At 44.8% G+C, this 13,686-nt stretch overlaps 1 non-coding gene across 1 annotated transcript; it reads right to left on the bottom strand.

The window, feature by feature from the left end:
* Positions 1–7,787: 7,787 nt before the first annotated feature.
* TRNAS-CGA (transfer RNA serine (anticodon CGA)) lies at positions 7,788–7,859 on the bottom strand. Its single transcript has one exon. It is a non-coding gene; the product is annotated as a tRNA-Ser (tRNA).
* Between the last annotated feature and the right edge of the window lie 5,827 nt (positions 7,860–13,686).

Here is a 13,686-nt window from a genome sequence, read left to right as displayed (position 1 = left end):
TAAAGGCTAATATGCAAGTTATTGTCAATAAAAGTGTTTGGGGACCTGGGTCCTGCCCCAGGGGACATGGATCAATGCAAAAAAAAGTTTTAAAAACGGCCGTTTTTTCAGGAGCAGTGATTTTAATAATGCTTAAAGTCAAACAATAAAAGTGTAATATCCCTTTAAATTTCATACCTGGGGGGTGTCTATAGTATGCCTGTAAAGGGTCGCATGTTTCCCGTGTTTTTAAACAGTCTGACAGCAAAATGACATTTTGAAGGAAAAAACTCATTTAAAACTACCGCGGCTATTGCATTGCCGACAATACACATAGAAGTTCATTGATAAAAACGGCATGGGAATTCCCCACAGGGCAACCCCGAACCAAAATAAAAAAAAAAAAATGATGTGGGAGTCCCCCTAAATTCCATACAAGGCCCTTCAGGTCTGGTATGGATATTAAGGGGAACCCCAGCCAAAATTTAAAAAAAAAATTGACGTGGGGTTCCCCCTAAATTCCATACCAGACCCTTCAGGTCTGGTATGGATTTTAAGGGGAACCCCGCGCCAAAAAAAAAAAAAAAAAACGGCGTGGGGTCCCCCTAAAAATCCATACCAGACCCTTATCTGAGCACGCAACCTGGCAGGCCGCAGGAAAAGAGGGGGGGACGAGAGTGCGGCCCCCCCCCCCCCCTCCTGAACCGTACCAGGCCACATGCCCTCAACATTGGGAGGGTGCTTTGGGGTAGCCCCCCAAAGCACCTTGTCCCCATGTTGATGAAGACAAGGGCCTCATCCCCACAACCGTGGCCGGTGGTTGTGGGGGTCTGCGGGCGGGGGGCTTATCGGAATCTGGAAGCCCCCTTTACCAAGGGGACCCCCAGATCCCGGCCCCCCCCCTGTGTGAAATGGTAAGGGGTTACTTACCCCTACCATTTCACTAAAAAACTGTCAAAAATGTTAAAAATGACAAGAGACAGTTTTTGACAATTCCTTTATTTAAATGCTTCTTCTTTCTTCCTTCATCTTCTTCTTCTTCTGGTTCTTCTGGCTCTTCTGGTTCTTCCTCCGGCGTTCTCGTCCAGCATCTCCTCCGCGGCGTCTTCTATCTTCTTCTCCTCGGGCCGCTCCGCACCCATGGCATGAGGGGGGAGGCTCCCGCTCTTCTCTTCATCTTCTTCTTCATCTTCATCTTCTTCTTCATCTTCTTCTTCATCTTCTTCTTCTTCTTCTTCTCTTCTTCATCTCTTCTTCCTTCTTCATTTCTTCTGCGGGCCGCTCCGCATCCATGCATGGAGGGAGGCTCCCGCTGTGTGACAGCGTCTCTTCGTCTGACGGTTCTTAAATAACGGGGGGCGGGGCCACCCGGTGACCCCGCCCCCCTCTGACGCACGGGACATGACGGGACTTCCCTGTGGCATTCCCCGTGACGTCACAGGGAAGTCCCGTCAATTCACTGTGCGTCAGAGGGGGGCGGGGTCACCGGATGGCCCCGCCCCCCGTTATTTAAGAACCGTCAGACGAAGAGACGCCGTCACACAGCGGGAGCCTCCCTCCATGCATGGATGCGGAGCGGCCCGCAGAAGAAATGAAGAAGGAAGAAGAGATGAAGAAGAGAAGAAGAAGAAGAAGAAGATGAAGAAGAAGATGAAGAAGAAGATGAAGATGAAGAAGAAGATGAAGAGAAGAGCGGGAGCCTCCCCCCTCATGCCATGGGTGCGGAGCGGCCCGAGGAGAAGAAGATAGAAGACGCCGCGGAGGAGATGCTGGACGAGAACGCCGGAGGAAGAACCAGAAGAGCCAGAAGAACCAGAAGAAGAAGAAGATGAAGGAAGAAAGAAGAAGCATTTAAATAAAGGAATTGTCAAAAACTGTCTCTTGTCATTTTTAACATTTTTGACAGTTTTTTAGTGAAATGGTAGGGGTAAGTAACCCCTTACCATTTCACACAGGGGGGGGGCCGGGATCTGGGGGTCCCCTTGGTAAAGGGGGCTTCCAGATTCCGATAAGCCCCCCGCCCGCAGACCCCCACAACCACCGGCCACGGTTGTGGGGATGAGGCCCTTGTCTTCATCAACATGGGGACAAGGTGCTTTGGGGGGCTACCCCAAAGCACCCTCCCAATGTTGAGGGCATGTGGCCTGGTACGGTTCAGGAGGGGGGGGGCCGCACTCTCGTCCCCCCCTCTTTTCCTGCGGCCTGCCAGGTTGCGTGCTCGGATAAGGGTCTGGTATGGATTTTTAGGGGGACCCCACGCCGTTTTTTTTTTTTTTTTTTGGCGCGGGGTTCCCCTTAAAATCCATACCAGACCTGAAGGGTCTGGTATGGAATTTAGGGGGAACCCCACGTCAATTTTTTTTTTAAATTTTGGCTGGGGTTCCCCTTAATATCCATACCAGACCCGAAGGGCCTTGTATGGAATTTAGGGGGACCCCCACATCATTTTTTTTTTTTTATTTTGGTTCGGGGTTGCCCTGTGGGGAATTCCCATGCCGTTTTTATCAATGAACTTCTATGTGTATTGTCGGCAATGCAATAGCCGCGGGTAGTTTTAAATGAGTTTTTTCCTTCCAAATGTCATTTTGCTGTCAGACTGTTCTAAACACAGGAAACATGCGCCCCTTTACAGGCATACTATAGACACCCCCCAGGTACGAAATTTAAAGGGATATTACACTTTTATTGTTTGACTTTAAGCATTAATAAAATCACTGCTCCTGAAAAAACGTCCGTTTTTAAAACTTTTTTTTGCATTGATCCATGTCCCCTGGGGCAGGACCCGGGTCCCCAAACACTTTTTATGACAATAACTTGCATATAAGCCTTTAAAATTAGCACTTTTGATTTCTCCCATAGACTTTTAAAGGGTGTTCCGCGGCATTCGAATTTGCCGCGAACACCCCAAATTGTTCGCTGTTCGGCGAACTTGCGAACAGCCAATGTTCGAGTAGAACATGAGTTCGACTCGAACTCGAAGCTCATCCCTAGTGACCAGGTATCCGACTAGATCTCCGGGCTTTATGGAGACCTCATTCCCCCTGTATCTGGGATCCCTCTCATACACTCTTATCCCTGCTTTATGGAGCAGACAGGGCTTATACTTTCAACCCGTCTATGGTTTATGAATTAAATTGAATATCAAACTTAAGCGGCAGACCCCCAAAGTCCTCTTGCGAGGTAAGGGCGCATTCCACTGCTCATTGGGATGATATTCTTTCAATTCATACCAACCTAGGCAAGGCTCATTCACTTTCTCAACAAGACAGACAGACAACAAACCAACAATTAATTCCAGCAATATAAACCACAATATGCAGTAATTCTAGACTCACCACTACAGAGGCTGGTGTTTTAAAACCAGGAGAACCATAACTGACAGAACGGATAGGCACAAATCAGGGGAGCACAGAATATAAGAAAAATAAATCTTTTTCTTACCTGGCCAGGTTTTCAATCTGTGGTTCCCGGAATGCCTGTCCTTTTGTTCCGTCAGTCTAATTCATCCACCTCTTGAAGTATCATCGGTGTGTCCCTACTTCCGGGCGCCAGAATTGATAAGTGCAGTTTTCAACTTAACTGCTTCTAGTTTATATTGCTTTGCCAAATTTAGCTCTATTAAAGAAGTAAGACACAGAATCAGAAAGTTTCTGTATATCAGCTCCGAGCCTTAAAGGTCCCGTACTATCAACTGAACCTGTCGGCTCTTTATTGGGGCTTTTTATAGACTGGTTACAGGATCGCATATTTCAGCAAATTTCCATATAAGGTAACAAGCAGTATAATTTCAACATACATGACGCTGGACACATCTGGAAAGACTTAAGCTACGTCTTACGACTGACACGCACACATTATACAGAAAAATGAAAAACAACTTAAGTAGAACTCCAACCTATTATTTCCAACCTTATCATGGGTCTATAGGAGCCTGGGTCTTGGGGGTCTTATGCCTTTTTTTGAGAGTAGTTTGATAATGACCTGGTTGCCTGTTAATATGTAAATATGGTCTGCCGGACCATATACCATTGTAGACCTTGTGTAGAGTGGGTTCTGTGATAATTTGTAAGGTTTTGTAGAATTCACTAGTGAATCCGTCTTAACCCGGGGCTTTGGAGGGAGTTAAGTTGCGTATGGTGCTAGAGATTTCGGGTAGTGAGATAGGAGCATTTGGGCTTCTAGTTGCGAGGAGGTGACTTTTGGAATATCTAAATTTTTTAGGAAGGAGAGTGCTGTTTGTTTGTCTATGGAATCTGGAGCGTAAAGTGCTTGATAGTATTTAAGCATTGTTCTATTTATCATTTGCGGAGTGATGTTTATGTCGCCGTTAGTATCTCGAAGGGAAGTAATGTGGGTCGGGCAGAAAGGTCCCTTGCAGAGCCTGGCTAATAATTTGCCTGCTTTATTGCCGAACTTGTGGAGGGTGGCGTCTAAGTGTGCTCTTTATGTTAATTCAAGTGTGTCTGCCCAGGTGTCGAACACCCTCTTGGCTGCCTGCCATTCGGTTCTAGTGTCAGGGGAGTCCATGGTATATAGGGATCTTTGTGCCTGATGTAGTCATGCACTGGCTAATTTGTATTGTGATAAGGTATTTTTTTTGAAGGAGGTAGCATATGAGATGATCCGACCCCTGAGGAATTCTTTGCCGGCATCCCAGAAGAGGTTTGGATCATCCAAGTGGGGTGCATTGGCCGTGTAGTATTCCATCCATGATTTTTCCATGAATTTTTGGAAGTCAGTGTTGTTGTGGAGGAATGAAGGGAAGCACCATATCTTGGGATGGGGAGGTAGATCGAGATTGTCGAGTTGCACTGAAATTGGAGCATGGTCGGATACTGCAATGTCAAGGATGTCTGCACCAGATAACATAGGGATTAGGTTGTCAGAGCCAAAAAAATAGTCTATTCTGGTGAACACATTGTGAGGGTTGGAAGAAGTGAATTAGAGGTGAATTCCCTGTCCGTAGGGTGTGTTAAGCGCCAAAGGTCTAGGAGGTGGAGGGATTCCATGGTGGATGCAAAATGCGTGGGTGTGGTGGGGGTCAAGTCCTGTCCTGAGGCGTTTTGGGGAGGATCTGTCATCAGATTGATGAAGGATATCATTGAAATCTCCTCCAACTAAGTGTGGGAGGTGGGTGTTTTTGAGTAGCCATGAAGTTAGTTCACCATAGAAGGTTTTACCGGGGTTGTTAGGAGCATATACGTTTGAAATCACCAGATCTTTGGATCCTAGTTGGATATGTGCTGAAATGAACCGTCCCTGGCTGTCTGATTGTACGGATAAAACCGTGCAGGGGAGGTTCTTGTGTATTAGCAGGCCACCTGCTTTGCGCCCATTGGCATCTGAGCCTATGACTGTGCCCACCCAAAGTTTTTTCATGCAAGGAAAATCAGGGGTTGATAAGTGAGTTTCCTGGAGAAGGGCGATATCAGTTTTAATTCTTTTGAGATGTCGGAGGACCTTCATTCTCTTGTTAGGGGATCTAAGCCCTTTTACGTTCCAAGAGACGATTTTCATGTTGGGGGGGTGAGAGAGGGAAATGGGCCGGGTTTACAAAATTATCACCATGTAGTTGGTGTAGTGAGGTCATTACCATATCAGGATATATGAAATTGTCACCGCTATGTAAGAGTGATATCATGGAGACTAGTGGCGTGCCAGTGCCCCAAGGTAGATGGTAGAGGGGGGGGAGGTGGTAGGGGGGAAAACCTGAAACAAAAATAACACATGCAATTGAATGAACTTCACTTTTTTCCGCATGGTGTCACTGTGTAGGCCAGCTCCCAGTACATGACCTTGATGTTATGACATGTGAGCGCCCACTTTTGGATAAAAGATTTTTGAGCGGTTGTCACAGGTCATGCATAGGGGGAGATAGTGGGGCTGCACACAGTGAGGCCAGGAGGAATAGTATGCTATAACAGAAACACTGTAGATAGAAAAACAAATATTCCTAGCTGAAAGAAAAGAAAGTTACATAGAACACATTAATGTATATACGGCCACCATTGCGGTGGTGTCATTAGTAATGGAAAGATAGAAAAGCAGCGAAGAACTTATACGGAGCAGCTGCAAACCTGAGGTGCTGTTTGGGGTGCGAGCTAGAACAAGTAACTTGCAGGGAGAGAGTTTACGTTCACCAACTTAGCACGGAGTGGTACGGTAGTGATCCGGAGCCGAGGGTCTGAAACGTTTGGGGGAGTCCATGGAGTCCTTTAGTCCAGGGAGTGGTTAATTGGGGGTGCTTTGGATGGAGTGTGGGGAGCTGGGCCTGTATGCAGAGACCGTAGGAAAGCTTCTGCTTCAGAGGGGTCTTGAAATGAAAGTTGTTCGCCGTTCGGGGTCTTGAGGCGAAGAGTGGCTGGGAAGGCCAGAGTGAATTTGATTTGTTTGTTTAAAAAGTTCCGTGCAGACCTGCTGAAAAGCTTTCCTTTTCTTTGAGACCTCAATTGAGTAATCAGCAAATATCAGGACCCTTATTCCATCAATTTGGAGTGAGCGGGATTGTCTGAATTTTTGTAGAATAAGGGCCTTATCAGAGTAGTTTAGGTATTTGGCGATTACTGGTGGGGGTGTTTTGCATTCAGAATTAGCAGATCCCATGCGGTGGGCCCTTTCCACTGTGCAGGGGCCTGGAAGGCCTAGTGCTTCTGGGATACGGATGGTGCAGAACTCATATAGAGCAGGAGTCTGCAGCGATTCTGGGATGCCCACGAATCACAGGTTGCTCTTCTGGATCTATTTTCTAAATCATCCAGTTTTTGCCGCCGTCAGTGCGTCTGCAGGAAGATCGGTGTAGGCCGGAGCTGGGCCCTCAATTTGTGGCTGAGTCGGCGCCGCCGTCAGGGTCGTTTGCGTGCGGGCTCCGTTTTTTCCACAAACCGGTCCATGGAAGGGGGAAGTCACCCGGGGGAGGATGTGTGCCCGTGGGGCTGCTCAGACAGGTTTTATATGCCGGTATTGTGTCGTGCTGTGAGAACCAAGGAGAGGAGCAGTCACTCCATGCGGCGCCGGAACCGGAAGTACAATCTTTTTTACATTCTGCTATAAAACACATCCAGTAAAAAAATGTAAAAAATTTAATTTCTTCATCAATTTAGACCAATATGTATTCTGCTACATATTTTTGGTAAAAAAAATCCCAATAAGCATATATTGATTGGTTTGCTCCAAAGTTATCGCGTCTATAAACTATGGGATATATTTCGAGACTTACATTTTTAAAACATTTTATACTAGTAATGGCGGTGATCAGCGATTTTTAGCAGAGCTGCGACATTGCGGCAGACAAATCTGACACTAAGTGACACTTTTTGAGGACCAGTGACACCAATACAGTGATCAGTGCTAAAAAAAAGCACTGTCACTGTATAAATGACACTGTCAGGGAAGGGGTTAACATCAGGGGCAATCAAAGGGTTAAATGTGTTCCCGTTTGCAGAATGGAAATTTTCGCCCGATTTTCTTATCATTTATTTCTGCCATAACTCTAGGTGGGTGCTAGAGGAAAACAGAGATCCATGTTCCTGCTTAGCAGAAACATGAGATCCCCATTTTCCTTTCTGGCAGAACAGTGGTCTGCCTTGTTTACATAGGCAGACCGCTGTTCTGCCTCTCTACGAATGATCATTGGGTTCCCAGCTGCTGTCAGACCAGCTGATTGGCCCCCTCTGTGTTCAATCACAGCAGGAGCAGGGCGTGCCCCAGAGCCGATGGAAGATATCACATACAGGTACATGATGTTGTGCTAAGGGGCCAGCATGCCGCAGTAAATGTACATGGGGAAGTCCTTAAGCGGTTAAAAATTGAGGCACAGATGGGGATAGAACCCATGATCTTTGGTTGTCGAGACCAATGCCTTACCACTTGGCCACTGCACCCTCTACTGTTGATGTAGTTGTATGTCACAAGTTGTATTTGCACATCCGACAATACATTTATTAGTTGATTCCATGTGCGATATTTAGTAATATTCTGTTACTGGAAGAGATAAGAAATTTTGGGTATGATGGAATAGATACTACACTGTATCTGTGAAAAAACATCCTTACAATTGCAGGAAATACATGTCGTCTTCACCATAAGCGATGTTGATGTTCACTAATTTATCTCAAACGTTTTCTTCAATGAGTTGGGATTAAAGAACAAGGCACAGATGGGTATTGAACCAATGATCTTTGGTATATGAGACCAACACCTTACCACTTGGCCACTGCACCCTGTGGAACGGTTATGTGGAGTTAAGTGATTTGTAAGGAATTTGTTAATAAAAACAAGAAAAGCGGTAAGATAAATCACCTGCAGCCAATAGGAAAGAGCCCGATGTCCGAGTGGAACGTAAGTATGCAAAAAAAAAAAAGCAAAATTAAAAAAAAAAACGACAGTTTTTTTGGGAGCAGTGATTTTTTTAATGCTTAAAGTGAAACAATAAAAATGAAATATTCCTTTAAATATCGTGCCTGGGGGGTGTCTATAGTATGCCTGTAAAGTGGCGCGGTTTTCCCATGTTTAGAACAGTACCACAGCAAAATGACATTTCTAAAGGAAAATTTGTCATTTAAAACTGATCGGGGCTGTAATGAATTGTCGGTCTCAGCAATATAGCTAAAACTCATTGAAAAAAAGGGCATGGGTTTCCCCCCAAGTCCATTACCAGGCCCTTTGGGTCTGGTATGAATATTAAGGGGACCCCCGAACCAAAATTTCAAAAAAAATTGAGTGGGGGTCCCCCTAAAATCCATAACAGGCCCTTCAGGTCTGATATGGAAATCAAGGGGAACCCTGCACCGAATTTTAAAAAAATGGCGTAGGGATCCCCCCCAATATCCATAAGAAACCCTTGGTAATAGAGCAGAGAGATCTGAGTTTAATACAGGAATAATATTGTAGAAACTTGATTATGAAGCTGAATGGCATCTATGGTAAAGTATTCTCTTTTTTTCCATCACCCTCACAGAAACCAACACACGAGTTCCAACCCGGAGATGCGGTGGTAATTCGCCAGCTTAACCGGACCAAGAAGCAATATTACCCTTTCGGCCCGCCCACTAGCGTAGTCGCAGTGACAAGAACCGCAGTCCTCACTGAACAATCCGGAGCCTGGATCCACGCCAAGAGGATAAAAAAGTACCACAAAGTACCCAAAAGCAAGACATATATATATATACACATATATATATATATATATATATATATATATATATATATATATATATATATTGTTCAAGCTTTTTCAATATAACTGTAATCATACAACGCAACGAATGGATCCCACACAGAGAATATTAAGTGATCATGGTGAAATCACTTTGTGATTTAAGAGGGGATTGAAGGGTGAGAAAGAGTTAACAAGACTGAAACATTAAAATAGCTGACAGGTGAATATCTTTGTTTTAGGGTCTTATTTGTCTCAATGGCCACAGGTTAAGTGGGTTCTGGTAAGAACTGGTTGTGAAGTTATGTTTTCAGAAAAAAATCTCCAGTCAGCATCCCATGACCTATGAACTAGTTTAACCACTTCCCACCCAGTCTATAGCAAAATGACGGCCGGGCGGTGGTTCAGTTATCCTGACTAGACGTCGTATAAAGTCCAGCAAGATAAGCGGCGATTGCGCGGGGGCACGCAGCGCGGTGATCGGTGATGCGGCGTCTCAGTCTGACACACCACTACACCAATCTCGGTAAAGAGCCTCTGACGGAGGCTCTTTACCTGGTGATCAGCCGTGTCCAAAAACAGGAAATAAACGTTTATCGTTTTCCTCACTTGCATCTGACAGACGCGAGTAGAGAAGATCTGATCGGCTGCTCTCCTGATGAGGGGGTCTGCGCTAATTTTTTTTTCAGTGCAGCCCCCCCCACGGATGCCCACACTGGACCACCAGGGATGCCGCCAGGCCCCCAAGGATGGCAATAAAGGACGATCACCAGGTATGCCACCCTAGACCACCAGGGATATGCCAATCAGTGCCCAGGGATATGCCAATCAGTTTGCTCCTCCCCCCCAAAAAAAAGTTTAGCACCATCCGCCACTGTGAAACAGGTATATAAAGAAATAGCAAAAACAGAAGCTTTCTATAAAGTGGTACATGATAGGTTACATTACAGGGTATTTTCATGATTAACAGCCACAAATCTCTAATGCCGCGTACACACGGTCGGACTTTTCAGCTACAAAAGTCCGACAGCCTGTCCGACATACTTCCGGCGGACTTTCGGCAGACTTGCGGCGGACTTGTGGCAGACTTTCTAACGAACGGACTTGCCTACACACGACCACACAAAAGTCCGACGGATTCGTACATGATGACGCACACCAGACTAAAATAAGGAAGTTCACAGCCAGTAGCCAATAGCTGCCCTAGCGTGGGTTTTTGTCCGTCGGACTAGCACACAGACGAGCGGATTTCGGGGTCCGTCGTAGTTACGACGTAAAGATTTGAAGCATGTTTCAAATCTAAAGTACGTCGGATTTGAGGCTAAAAAAGTATGTTGAAAGTCCGGAGAAGCCCACACACGATCGGATTACCAGCCAGCTTTAGTCCGTCAGCGTCCGTTGGACTTTTGTAGACGAAAAGTCCGACCGTGTGTACGCGGCATTAGATGCACCCAGAGGTGTTCAGGAAGCAAAATCTGTTATGTTATGTTATGTGGTCCACTTATTTATCACAAATGTCTATGGTACTCAGTAAATTGGGATTACAAAATCAGGCACAGATGGGGATTTAACCCATAATCTTTGGTCTATGAGACCAACGCCTTACCACTTGGCTACTGCACCCTCTACAAGTGAAGAGGTTGTATGTCACAAGTTATATTTGGTATTTGTATATATGACACTACAATTTGAATCTTCCAGCTATTGTTTGATTTCAAACATGATATTTAGTAATATTCTGTTACTGGAAGAGATAAGAAACTTAGGGGGGGGTTATGGACACACGAGTATCACACGGAGGATGTCCCTGTATATTATTCTGTGTCTGTGAAATTATTTCCTTACAGGTCTTCTCCACTATAAGTGATGTTTATGTGGTTCACTAAATTATCACAAACGTTTACTAAATTCAGTTGGGGATTATAAAAGAAGACACAGACGGGGATTGAACCCATGACATTTGGTTCACTGGATGAACACCTTACCGCTTGGCCACTGTGTCACCTCTATATATAGATATGTATATCAAAGGTTAGCATCAAATATCACCCCTGGATTTTTCCATTAAGTCTCAAGTACAGTGTCATCTATAGATAGACTATTAGGACTGGCCTTACATAATTGATGGGGTGCCCATAAGCACAACTCCAGTCTTGCCACAGTTTAATCAATTAAGTTGGGAATTAGAGAATCAGGCACAGATGGGGATTGAACTCATGATCGTTGGTTATCAAGAGCAACACCTTACCACTCGGCCACTGCGTTCGCCATAGGACTAATAGCTTTGTATCACCCTGTGAGAATGCACACACGTTGCATGCCACGAATAACACTGCTATGATATTAGCTGTATGGCTGTCTGGCCTTCGTTCAAATACAGGGAAGATGTAAACCCCAACAATTAACTTTTATTAGTTTCTCCTTTTTGACGGACATCTTGTGATCTGATAAGCCTGGCCATACATTATACAATTTTACAGTTTTCTTGGAAGATTTAACAAAACCATATAATATGAGGCCTGCCTTCCATTGAGTGTAGATGTGTATAATGCACCGCTTTGGTTTTGAGGAAGAGGGTCCTCCCTCGAAACGCGTTAGCCGCTTGTGATGCCATCGGGTCCCTTTCAACACGCGGTCCAGGTTGCAGGTGTATAGAGACACGGTTCCATTTACTGGTGTACTGACAAGCTCTTTTAAACACGTTTGTTTGTGAGTATGACTACTGCTGTTACAATTTTTTTATACATTTTATCATACATTTAATGCACAAGGTTGGTGCCCCCTCCTTTCCTCTTTCTTTATCTGATAAGGCTGGCCATACATTATACAATTTTCCTTTCCTAAAACCATATAATTTGAGGTCAAACGTAAACACTTTTAATTTGTATGCAATCAGGCAGGCCCTTGCACTACATAGATGAAGGTAAATATAAAGGAAACTTAATAAGAAAATTGTATAATGTATGGCCAGCTTTTCTCTCTGAACTCCCTGCCTGTGCTGCATTCTTATCAGTTACACTGCTGCCAGCTATCTCTGAAGACTACAAAACACCTCCCCCTATGTTATATAGGTGTCCAAACATGCTTCTTCTAGGGGTAAGTAAGATGGAAGTAATTCTAATGGAAATAGAACTTTCAATAACTATACAAATCTGCATGAATACATTGCTGACATCACACAGTATATGACCACACTATAATTTTTTTCCAGAAAAGAACCAGAAGTCATCCCTGTGCTCCAGTTCAGTGACTTTGTCCAAGCTGAGATGATGCCATCAGTCTGTTGCAGGCAGGTGAACCTTTACCTCTGTCTCCTCTAGTCTTAGACTATAAATTGTAACAACTCACAAGGAGAGAGATGGTAGGGCGCCCTCTATAGGAAAAGTGCTTTTATGTTTACACTCTAAGGACGCACATAAGTTGTATTTGGTCATTTAATTTTTGTCATATTTTTTTGCGATTGAAAAGAAATGTTGAATTGACCCTTTAACGATTAGAAAATCAAACAAACTTTCCTAAAACTAAAAAATGTAACCAAATTCTAGTATTGTGCGGCCAGCTTCAGACAGGAACCTTCCCACTCTCAGCCAGTATAGTGTTAGATAGCAGCCCGTGGCCCTCCAATCCATCCCATTCCCAGCCACCCATCCTCCTCCAACAGCCGCCTATCCCCCTTCAACAGCCGCCTATCTTCCTCCAACAGCCGCCTATCCCCCTTCAACAGCCACCTATCCTCCTCCAACAGCCACTTATGCCACTTCAACAGCCGCCTATCCTCCTCCAACAGCCACCTATCCTCCTCCAACAGCCGCTTATCCCACTTCAGCAGCCATCTATCCTCCTCCAACAGCCGCTTATCCCACTTCAGCAGCCATCTATCCTCCTCCAACAACTGCCTATCCCCTTCCAACAGCCTCCTATCCTCCTCCAACAGCTGCCTATCCCCCTTCAACAGCCAGTTTTTGCCAATGCTAAGATAATGTCATCAGTCTGCTCCAGGCAGGAGGAACCTTTATCTCAGTCTTCTCTCCTCCAGTGATTGGACTGTACATTGTAACTTTGTAGCAAGTCACAAGGTAAGAGGCTGCAGCAGGAGCTGATCTGTTTCAGACATTTGTGAAAACAGCCAAGAACTTTAGAGGCAGCAATATTTACATGATTGTGTCATCTCTGAGCCAATATCTCAGTCCAGGAAGTAGACGGTGACTCTGGATGATCCCTGAACAAAGATGGCTCCAGCATTCTTCTATTAGTATTTGTATTGTGAGTCTAAACTAACATCCTTGCAATTGGAGGTAATACATATCACGTTAACCATAAGTGATATTTAGGTGGTTCACTGAATTATCTAAGAAAACTTAAGAGATGCTGGAGGGAGCAAATATCTGTATCAGAGGAACTCCAAAGTTGCACTGCAATACCAGGAATAGTACTGGTTATAAAGCATGCCTACTAATTACACCTACAACTGGGAAGGGTTCCCCCATAGGGCCTTCCCTCTTTCTTAGTACATTAGGTTGGGGATTGATCTTTGGTTTACAACACCAACATCT

Source organism: Aquarana catesbeiana, linkage group LG01 (genome assembly GCF_042186555.1).
Source record: "Aquarana catesbeiana isolate 2022-GZ linkage group LG01, ASM4218655v1, whole genome shotgun sequence".
Lineage (NCBI taxonomy): Eukaryota > Metazoa > Chordata > Amphibia > Anura > Ranidae > Aquarana > Aquarana catesbeiana.
This window is presented reverse-complemented; position numbering and strand designations above follow the sequence as displayed.